The following is a 12,105-nucleotide window of genomic DNA, read 5'->3' as shown; positions in this document are numbered from 1 at the left end:
GTTCTATCTCTATGTTTTGTTTCCTCTTGATGTAGCCCTAAGCAGTGACTGGCGAGAAACACTTTCATGGAAAGGGGTTGCCAAGCATCCAAAAATTACGAATCTCCAGAAATCTCAGCAAATATTTTTTCACCCAAACTTGATGATAGTTTCAGGTAATGATCAGTACACTAAGGCGACTTGGTTCCCGAAACTTCGTTCTTCTATGTTGAAGCGTTCGTTTCCAGTAACAGTTTGAATTTTTAGGTTTCACTCTGTTTTCTCCTATATTGATAGATGTATTTGGAACTCTAAATACAACACGGTTTGTGCTAGCTTCTTTAAACTTGACACAATAATGTAGTTTTACGTTCTATCTCTACGTTTTGTTTCCTCTTGATGTACCCCTAAGCAGTGACGGGCGATAAACACTTTCATGGAAAGGGGCTGCCAATCTTCCAAAAATTACGTATCTCCAGAAATCTCAGCAAATATTTTTTCACCCAAACTTGATGATAGTTTCAGGTAATGATCAGTACACTAAGGCGACTTGGTTCCCGAAACTTCGTTCTTCTATGTTGAAGCGTTCATTTCCAGTAACAGTTTGAATTTTTAGGTTTCACTCTGTTTTCTCCTATATTGATAGATGTATTTGGAACTCTAAATCCAACACGGTTTGTGCTAGCTTCTTGAAACTTGACACAATAAAGTAGTTTCACGTTCTGACTCTATGTTTTGTTTCCTCTTGATGTAGCCCTAAGCAGTGACTGGCGAGAAACACTTTCATGGAAAGGGGTTGCCAAGCATCCAAAAATTACGAATCTCCAGAAATCTCAGCAAATATTTTTTCACCCAAACTGGATGATAGTTTCAGGTAATGATCAGTACACTAAGCTGACTTGGTTCCCCAAATTTCATTCTTCTATGTTGAAGCGTTCGTTTCCAGTAACAGTTTGAATTTTTAGGTTTCATTCTGTTTTCTCCTATATTGATAGATGTATTTGGAACTCTAAATCCAACACGGTTTGTGCTAGCTTCTTGAAACTTGACACAATAAAGTAGTTTCACGTTCTGTCTCTATGTTTTGTTTCCTCTTGATGTAGCCCTAAGCAGTGACTGGCGAGAAACACTTCCATGGAAAGGGGTTGCCAAGCGTCCAAAAATTACGAATCTCCAGAAATCTCAGCAAATATTTTTTCAACCAAACTGGATGATACTTTCAGGTAATGATCAGTACACTAAGCTGACTTGGTTCACCAAATTTCGTTCTTCTATGTAGTAGCGTTCGTTTCCAATAACAGTTTGAATTTTTAGGTTTCACTCTGTTTTCTCCTATATTGATAGATGTATTTGGAACTCTAAATCCAACACGGTTTGTGCTAGCTTCATGAAACTTGACACAATAATGTAGTTTCACGTTCTATCTCTATGTTTTGTTTCCTCTTGATGTAGCCCTAAGCAGTGACTGGCGAGAAACACTTCCATATAAAGGGGTTGCCAAGCGTCCAAAAATTACGAATCTCCAGAAATCTCAGCAAATATTTTTTCACCCAAACTGGATGATACTTTCAGGTAATGATCAGTACACTAAGCTGACTTGGTTCACCAAATTTCGTTCTTCTATGTAGTAGCGTTCATTTCCAGTAACAGTTTGAATTTTTAGGTTTCACTCTGTTTTCTTCTATATTGATAGATGTATTTGGAACTCTAAATCCAACACGGTTTGTGCTAGCTTCTTGAAACTTGACACAATAAAGTAGTTTCACGTTCTGACTCTATGTTTTGTTTCCTCTTGATGTAGCCCTAAGCAGTGACTGGCGAGAAACACTTTCATGGAAAGGGGTTGCCAAGCATCCAAAAATTACGAATCTCCAGAAATCTCAGCAAATATTTTTTCACCCAAACTTGATGATAGTTTCAGGTAATGATCAGTACACTAAGCTGACTTGGTTCCCCAAATTTCATTCTTCTATGTTGAAGCGTTCGTTTCCAGTAACAGTTTGAATTTTTAGGTTTCATTCTGTTTTCTCCTATATTGATAGATGTATTTGGAACTCTAAATCCAACACGGTTTGTGCTAGCTTCTTGAAACTTGACACAATAAAGTAGTTTCACGTTCTGTCTCTATGTTTTGTTTCCTCTTGATGTAGCCCTAAGCAGTGACTGGCGAGAAACACTTCCATGGAAAGGGGTTGCCAAGCGTCCAAAAATTACGAATCTCCAGAAATCTCAGCAAATATTTTTTCAACCAAACTGGATGATACTTTCAGGTAATGATCAGTACACTAAGCTGACTTGGTTCACCAAATTTCGTTCTTCTATGTAGTAGCGTTCGTTTCCAATAACAGTTTGAATTTTTAGGTTTCACTCTGTTTTCTCCTATATTGATAGATGTATTTGGAACTCTAAATCCAACACGGTTTGTGCTAGCTTCATGAAACTTGACACAATAATGTAGTTTCACGTTCTATCTCTATGTTTTGTTTCCTCTTGATGTAGCCCTAAGCAGTGACTGGCGAGAAACACTTCCATATAAAGGGGTTGCCAAGCGTCCAAAAATTACGAATCTCCAGAAATCTCAGCAAATATTTTTTCACCCAAACTGGATGATACTTTCAGGTAATGATCAGTCCACTAAGCTGACTTGGTTCACCAAATTTCGTTCTTCTATGTAGTAGCGTTCATTTCCAGTAACAGTTTGAATTTTTAGGTTTCACTCTGTTTTCTCCTATATTGATAGATGTATTTGGAACTCTAAATCCAACACGGTTTGTGCTAGCTTCTTGAAACTTGACACAATAAAGTAGTTTCACGTTCTATCTCTATGTTTTGTTTCCTCTTGATGTAGCCCTAAGCAGTGACTGGCGATAAACACTTTCATGGAAAGGGGTTGCCAAGCATCCAAAAATTACGAATCTCCAGAAATCTCAGCAAATATTTTTTCACCCAAACTTGATGATCCTTTCAGGTAATGATCAGAACACTAAGCCCACTTGGTTCACCAAATTTCATTCTTCTACGTTGAAGCGTTCGTTTCCAGTAACAGTTTGAATTTTTAGGTTTCACTCTGTTTTCTCCTATATTGATAGATGTATTTGGAACTCTAAATCCAACACGGTTTGTGCTAGCTTCTTGAAACTTGACACAATAAAGTAGTTTCACGTTCTCTTTCTATGTTTTGTTTCCTCTTGATGTAGCCCTTAGCAGTGACGGGCGAGAAACACTTTCATGGAAACGGGTTGCCAAGCTTCCAAAAATTACGAATCTCCAGAAATCTCAGCAAATATTTTTTCACCCAAACTGGATGATACTTTCAGGTAATGATCAGTACACTAAGCTGACTTGGTTCACCAAATTACGTTCTTCTATGTAGTAGCGTTCGTTTCCAGTAACAGTTTGAATTTTTAGGTTTCATTCCGTTTTCTCCTATATTGATAGATGTATTTGGAACTCTAAATCCAACACGGTTTGTGCTAGCTTCTTGAAACTTGACGCAATAAAGTAGTTTCACGTTCTGACTCTATGTTTTGTTTCCTCTTGATGTAGCCCTTAGCAGTGACTGGCGAGAAACACTTCCATATAAAGGGGTTGCCAAGCGTCCAAAAATTACGAATCTCCAGAAATCTCAGCAAATATTTTTTCACCCAAACTGGATGATACTTTCAGGTAATGATCAGCACACTAAGCTGACTTGGTTCCCCAAATTTCATTCTTCTGTGTTGTAGCGTTCGTTTCCAGTAACAGTTTGAATTTTTAGGTTTCACTCTGTTTTCTCCTATATTGATAGATGTATTTGGAACTCTAAATCCAACACGGTTTGTGCTAGCTTCTTGAAACTTGACACAATAAAGAAGTTTCACGTTCTGTCTCTATGTTTTGTTTCCTCTTGATGTAGACCTAAGGAGTGATTGGCGACAAACACTTTCATGGAAACGGGTTGCCAAGCTTCCAAAAATTACGAATCTCCAGAAATCTCAGCAAATATTTTTTCACCCAAACTGGATGATACTTTCAGGTAATGATCAGTACACTAAGCTGACTTTTTTCCCCAAATTTCATTCTTCTATGTTGAAGCGTTCGTTTCCAGTAACAGTTTGAATTTTTAGGTTTCACTCTGTTTTCTCCTATATTGATAGATGTATTTAAAACTCTAAATACAACACGGTTTTACTAGCTTCTTGAAACTTGACACAATAAAGAAGTTTCACGTTCTGTCTCTATGTTTTGTTTCCTCTTGATGTAGCCCTAAGCAGTGACTGGCGAGAAACACTTTCATGGAAAGGGGTTGCCAAGCATCCAAAAATTACGAATCTCCAGAAATCTCAGCAAATATTTTTTCACCCAAACTGGATGATAGTTTCAGGTAATGATCAGTACACTAAGGCGACTTGGTTCCCGAAACTTTGTTCTTCTATGTTGAAGCGTTCGTTTCCAGTAACAGTTTGAATTTTTAGGTTTCATTCTGTTTTCTCCTATATTGATAGATGTATTTGGAAGTCTAAATCCAACACGGTTTGTGCTAGCTTCTTGAAACTTGACACAATAAAGTAGTTTCACCTTCTGTCTCTATGTTTTGTTTTCTCTTGATGTAGCCCTTAGCAGTGACTGGCGAGAAACACTTTCATGGAAATGGGTTGCCAAGCTTCCAAAAATTACGAATCTCCAGAAATCTCAGCAAATATTTTTTCACACAAACTGGATGATCCTTTCAGGTAATGATCAGAACACTAAGCCCACTTGGTTCACCAAATTTCGTTCTTCTATGTTGAAGCGTTCTTTTCCAGTAACAGTTTGAATTTTTAGGTTTCACTCTGTTTTCTCCTATATTGATAGATGTATTTGGAACTCTAAATCCAACACGGTTTGTGCTAGCTTCTTGAAACTTGACACAATAATGTAGTTTCACGTTCTATCTCTATGTTTTGTTTCCTCTTGATGTAGCCCTAAGCAGTGACTGGCGAGAAACACTTCCATATAAAGGGGTTGCCAAGCGTCCAAAAATTACGAATCTCCAGAAATCTCAGCAAATATTTTTTCACCCAAACTGGATGATACTTTCAGGTAATGATCAGTACACTAAGCTGACTTGGTTCCCCAAATTTCATTCTTCAATGATGAAGCGTTCATTTCCAGTAACAGTTTGAATTTTTAGGTTTCACTCTGTTTTCTCCTATATTGATAGATGTATTTGCAACTCTAAATCCAACACGGTTTGTGCTAGCTTCTTGAAACTTGACACAATAAAGTAGTTTCACGTTCTATCTCTATGTTTTGTTTCCTCTTGATGTAGCCCTAAGCAGTGACTGGCGAGAAACACTTTCATGGAAAGGGGCTGCCAAGCTTCCAAAAATTACGTATCTCCAGAAATCTCAGCAAATATTTTTTCACCCAAACTTGATGATAGTTTCAGGTAATGATCAGTACACTAAGGCGACTTGGTTCCCGAAACTTCGTTCTTCTATGTTGAAGCGTTCATTTCCAGTAACAGTTTGAATTTTTAGGTTTCACTCTGTTTTCTCCTATATTGATAGATGTATTTGGAACTCTAAATCCAACACGGTTTGTGCTAGCTTCTTGAAACTTGACACAATAAAGTAGTTTCACGTTCTGACTCTATGTTTTGTTTCCTCTTGATGTAGCCCTAAGCAGTGACTGGCGAGAAACACTTTCATGGAAAGGGGTTGCCAAGCATCCAAAAATTACGAATCTCCAGAAATCTCAGCAAATATTTTTTCACCCAAACTTGATGATAGTTTCAGGTAATGATCAGTACACTAAGCTGACTTGGTTCCCCAAATTTCATTCTTCTATGTTGAAGCGTTCGTTTCCAGTAACAGTTTGAATTTTTAGGTTTCATTCTGTTTTCTCCTATATTGATAGATGTATTTGGAACTCTAAATCCAACACGGTTTGTGCTAGCTTCTTGAAACTTGACACAATAAAGTAGTTTCACGTTCTGTCTCTATGTTTTGTTTCCTCTTGATGTAGCCCTAAGCAGTGACTGGCGAGAAACACTTCCATGGAAAGGGGTTGCCAAGCGTCCAAAAATTACGAATCTCCAGAAATCTCAGCAAATATTTTTTCAACCAAACTGGATGATACTTTCAGGTAATGATCAGTACACTAAGCTGACTTGGTTCACCAAATTTCGTTCTTCTATGTAGTAGCGTTCGTTTCCAATAACAGTTTGAATTTTTAGGTTTCACTCTGTTTTCTCCTATATTGATAGATGTATTTGGAACTCTAAATCCAACACGGTTTGTGCTAGCTTCTTGAAACTTGACACAATAAAGTAGTTTCACGTTCTCTCTCTATGTTTTGTTTCCTCTTGATGTAGCCCTAAGCAGTGACTGGCGAGAAACACTTCCATATAAAGGGGTTGCCAAGCGTCCAAAAATTACGAATCTCCAGAAATCTCAGCAAATATTTTTTCACCCAAACTGGATGATACTTTCAGGTAATGATCAGTACACTAAGCTGACTTGGTTCCCCAAATTTCATTCTTCTATGTTGAAGCGTTCGTTTCCAGTAACAGTTTGAATTTTTAGGTTTCACTCTGTTTTCTCCTATATTGATAGATGTATTTGGAACTCTAAATCCACACGGTTTGTGCTAGCTTCTTGAAACTTGACACAATAACTTAGTTTCACGTTCTCTCTCTATGTTTTGTTTCCTCTTGATGTAGCCCTAAGCAGTGACTGGTGAGAATCACTTCCATATAAAGGGGTTGCCAAGCGTCCAAAAATTACGAATCTCCAGGAATCTCAGCAAATATTTTTTCACCCAAACTGGATGATACTTTCAGGTAATGATCAGTACACTAAGCTGACTTGGTTCCCCAAATTTCATTCTTCTATGATGAAGCGTTCATTTCCAGTAACAGTTTGAATTTTTAGGTTTCACTCTGTTTTCTCCTATATTGATAGATGTATTTGCAACTCTAAATCCAACACGGTTTGTGCTAGCTTCTTGAAACTTGACACAATAAAGTAGTTTCACGTTCTATCTCTATGTTTTGTTTCCTCTTGATGTAGCCCTAAGCAGTGACTGGCGAGAAACACTTTCATGGAAAGGGGTTGCCAAGCATCCAAAAATTACGAATCTCCAGAAATCTCAGCAAATATTTTTTCACCCAAACTTGATGATAGTTTCAGGTAATGATCAGTACACTAAGGCGACTTGGTTCCCAAAACTTCGTTCTTCTATGTTGAAGCGTTCGTTTCCAGTAACAGTTTGAATTTTTAGGTTTCACTCTGTTTTCTCCTATATTGATAGATGTATTTGGAACTCTAAATACAACACGGTTTGTGCTAGCTTCTTTAAACTTGACACAATAATGTAGTTTTACGTTCTATCTCTACGTTTTGTTTCCTCTTGATGTACCCCTAAGCAGTGACGGGCGATAAACACTTTCATGGAAAGGGGCTGCCAATCTTCCAAAAATTACGTATCTCCAGAAATCTCAGCAAATATTTTTTCACCCAAACTTGATGATAGTTTCAGGTAATGATCAGTACACTAAGGCGACTTGGTTCCCGAAACTTCGTTCTTCTATGTTGAAGCGTTCATTTCCAGTAACAGTTTGAATTTTTAGGTTTCACTCTGTTTTCTCCTATATTGATAGATGTATTTGGAACTCTAAATCCAACACGGTTTGTGCTAGCTTCATGAAACTTGACACAATAATGTAGTTTCACGTTCTATCTCTATGTTTTGTTTCCTCTTGATGTAGCCCTAAGCAGTGACTGGCGAGAAACACTTCCATATAAAGGGGTTGCCAAGCGTCCAAAAATTACGAATCTCCAGAAATCTCAGCAAATATTTTTTCACCCAAACTGGATGATACTTTCAGGTAATGATCAGTCCACTAAGCTGACTTGGTTCACCAAATTTCGTTCTTCTATGTAGTAGCGTTCATTTCCAGTAACAGTTTGAATTTTTAGGTTTCACTCTGTTTTCTTCTATATTGATAGATGTATTTGGAACTCTAAATCCAACACGGTTTGTGCTAGCTTCTTGAAACTTGACACAATAACTTAGTTTCACGTTCTCTCTCTATGTTTTGTTTCCTCTTGATGTAGCCCTAAGCAGTGACTGGTGAGAATCACTTCCATATAAAGGGGTTGCCAAGCGTCCAAAAATTACGAATCTCCAGGAATCTCAGCAAATATTTTTTCACCCAAACTGGATGATACTTTCAGGTAATGATCAGTACACTAAGCTGACTTGGTTCCCCAAATTTCATTCTTCTATGATGAAGCGTTCATTTCCAGTAACAGTTTGAATTTTTAGGTTTCACTCTGTTTTCTCCTATATTGATAGATGTATTTGCAACTCTAAATCCAACACGGTTTGTGCTAGCTTCTTGAAACTTGACACAATAAAGTAGTTTCACGTTCTATCTCTATGTTTTGTTTCCTCTTGATGTAGCCCTAAGCAGTGACTGGCGAGAAACACTTTCATGGAAAGGGGTTGCCAAGCATCCAAAAATTACGAATCTCCAGAAATCTCAGCAAATATTTTTTCACCCAAACTTGATGATAGTTTCAGGTAATGATCAGTACACTAAGGCGACTTGGTTCCCGAAACTTCGTTCTTCTATGTTGAAGCGTTCGTTTCCAGTAACAGTTTGAATTTTTAGGTTTCACTCTGTTTTCTCCTATATTGATAGATGTATTTGGAACTCTAAATACAACACGGTTTGTGCTAGCTTCTTTAAACTTGACACAATAATGTAGTTTTACGTTCTATCTCTACGTTTTGTTTCCTCTTGATGTACCCCTAAGCAGTGACGGGCGATAAACACTTTCATGGAAAGGGGCTGCCAATCTTCCAAAAATTACGTATCTCCAGAAATCTCAGCAAATATTTTTTCACCCAAACTTGATGATAGTTTCAGGTAATGATCAGTACACTAAGGCGACTTGGTTCCCGAAACTTCGTTCTTCTATGTTGAAGCGTTCATTTCCAGTAACAGTTTGAATTTTTAGGTTTCACTCTGTTTTCTCCTATATTGATAGATGTATTTGGAACTCTAAATCCAACACGGTTTGTGCTAGCTTCATGAAACTTGACACAATAATGTAGTTTCACGTTCTATCTCTATGTTTTGTTTCCTCTTGATGTAGCCCTAAGCAGTGACTGGCGAGAAACACTTCCATATAAAGGGGTTGCCAAGCGTCCAAAAATTACGAATCTCCAGAAATCTCAGCAAATATTTTTTCACCCAAACTGGATGATACTTTCAGGTAATGATCAGTCCACTAAGCTGACTTGGTTCACCAAATTTCGTTCTTCTATGTAGTAGCGTTCATTTCCAGTAACAGTTTGAATTTTTAGGTTTCACTCTGTTTTCTTCTATATTGATAGATGTATTTGGAACTCTAAATCCAACACGGTTTGTGCTAGCTTCTTGAAACTTGACACAATAAAGTAGTTTCACGTTCTGACTCTATGTTTTGTTTCCTCTTGATGTAGCCCTAAGCAGTGACTGGCGAGAAACACTTTCATGGAAAGGGGTTGCCAAGCATCCAAAAATTACGAATCTCCAGAAATCTCAGCAAATATTTTTTCACCCAAACTTGATGATAGTTTCAGGTAATGATCAGTACACTAAGCTGACTTGGTTCCCCAAATTTCATTCTTCTATGTTGAAGCGTTCGTTTCCAGTAACAGTTTGAATTTTTAGGTTTCATTCTGTTTTCTCCTATATTGATAGATGTATTTGGAACTCTAAATCCAACACGGTTTGTGCTAGCTTCTTGAAACTTGACACAATAAAGTAGTTTCACGTTCTGTCTCTATGTTTTGTTTCCTCTTGATGTAGCCCTAAGCAGTGACTGGCGAGAAACACTTCCATGGAAAGGGGTTGCCAAGCGTCCAAAAATTACGAATCTCCAGAAATCTCAGCAAATATTTTTTCAACCAAACTGGATGATACTTTCAGGTAATGATCAGTACACTAAGCTGACTTGGTTCACCAAATTTCGTTCTTCTATGTAGTAGCGTTCGTTTCCAATAACAGTTTGAATTTTTAGGTTTCACTCTGTTTTCTCCTATATTGATAGATGTATTTGGAACTCTAAATCCAACACGGTTTGTGCTAGCTTCATGAAACTTGACACAATAATGTAGTTTCACGTTCTATCTCTATGTTTTGTTTCCTCTTGATGTAGCCCTAAGCAGTGACTGGCGAGAAACACTTCCATATAAAGGGGTTGCCAAGCGTCCAAAAATTACGAATCTCCAGAAATCTCAGCAAATATTTTTTCACCCAAACTGGATGATACTTTCAGGTAATGATCAGTCCACTAAGCTGACTTGGTTCACCAAATTTCGTTCTTCTATGTAGTAGCGTTCATTTCCAACAGTTTGAATTTTTAGGTTTCACTCTGTTTTCTCCTATATTGATAGATGTATTTGGAACTCTAAATCCAACACGGTTTGTGCTAGCTTCTTGAAACTTGACACAATAAAGTAGTTTCACGTTCTATCTCTATGTTTTGTTTCCTCTTGATGTAGCCCTAAGCAGTGACTGGCGATAAACACTTTCATGGAAAGGGGTTGCCAAGCATCCAAAAATTACGAATCTCCAGAAATCTCAGCAAATATTTTTTCACCCAAACTTGATGATCCTTTCAGGTAATGATCAGAACACTAAGCCCACTTGGTTCACCAAATTTCATTCTTCTACGTTGAAGCGTTCGTTTCCAGTAACAGTTTGAATTTTTAGGTTTCACTCTGTTTTCTCCTATATTGATAGATGTATTTGGAACTCTAAATCCAACACGGTTTGTGCTAGCTTCTTGAAACTTGACACAATAAAGTAGTTTCACGTTCTCTTTCTATGTTTTGTTTCCTCTTGATGTAGCCCTTAGCAGTGACGGGCGAGAAACACTTTCATGGAAACGGGTTGCCAAGCTTCCAAAAATTACGAATCTCCAGAAATCTCAGCAAATATTTTTTCACCCAAACTGGATGATACTTTCAGGTAATGATCAGTACACTAAGCTGACTTGGTTCACCAAATTACGTTCTTCTATGTAGTAGCGTTCGTTTCCAGTAACAGTTTGAATTTTTAGGTTTCATTCCGTTTTCTCCTATATTGATAGATGTATTTGGAACTCTAAATCCAACACGGTTTGTGCTAGCTTCTTGAAACTTGACGCAATAAAGTAGTTTCACGTTCTGACTCTATGTTTTGTTTCCTCTTGATGTAGCCCTTAGCAGTGACTGGCGAGAAACACTTCCATATAAAGGGGTTGCCAAGCGTCCAAAAATTACGAATCTCCAGAAATCTCAGCAAATATTTTTTCACCCAAACTGGATGATACTTTCAGGTAATGATCAGCACACTAAGCTGACTTGGTTCCCCAAATTTCATTCTTCTGTGTTGTAGCGTTCGTTTCCAGTAACAGTTTGAATTTTTAGGTTTCACTCTGTTTTCTCCTATATTGATAGATGTATTTGGAACTCTAAATCCAACACGGTTTGTGCTAGCTTCTTGAAACTTGACACAATAAAGAAGTTTCACGTTCTGTCTCTATGTTTTGTTTCCTCTTGATGTAGACCTAAGGAGTGATTGGCGACAAACACTTTCATGGAAACGGGTTGCCAAGCTTCCAAAAATTACGAATCTCCAGAAATCTCAGCAAATATTTTTTCACCCAAACTGGATGATACTTTCAGGTAATGATCAGTACACTAAGCTGACTTTTTTCCCCAAATTTCATTCTTCTATGTTGAAGCGTTCGTTTCCAGTAACAGTTTGAATTTTTAGGTTTCACTCTGTTTTCTCCTATATTGATAGATGTATTTAAAACTCTAAATACAACACGGTTTTACTAGCTTCTTGAAACTTGACACAATAAAGAAGTTTCACGTTCTGTCTCTATGTTTTGTTTCCTCTTGATGTAGCCCTAAGCAGTGACTGGCGAGAAACACTTTCATGGAAAGGGGTTGCCAAGCATCCAAAAATTACGAATCTCCAGAAATCTCAGCAAATATTTTTTCACCCAAACTGGATGATAGTTTCAGGTAATGATCAGTACACTAAGGCGACTTGGTTCCCGAAACTTTGTTCTTCTATGTTGAAGCGTTCATTTCCAGTAACAGTTTGAATTTTTA

This window comes from Spermophilus citellus, assembly GCF_964194105.1.
Source record: "Spermophilus citellus genome assembly, chromosome: 5".
In the NCBI taxonomy this organism is placed as follows: domain Eukaryota; kingdom Metazoa; phylum Chordata; class Mammalia; order Rodentia; family Sciuridae; genus Spermophilus; species Spermophilus citellus.
The sequence above is the reverse complement of the archived record's forward strand: the minus strand, read 5'-3'. Positions refer to the sequence as shown.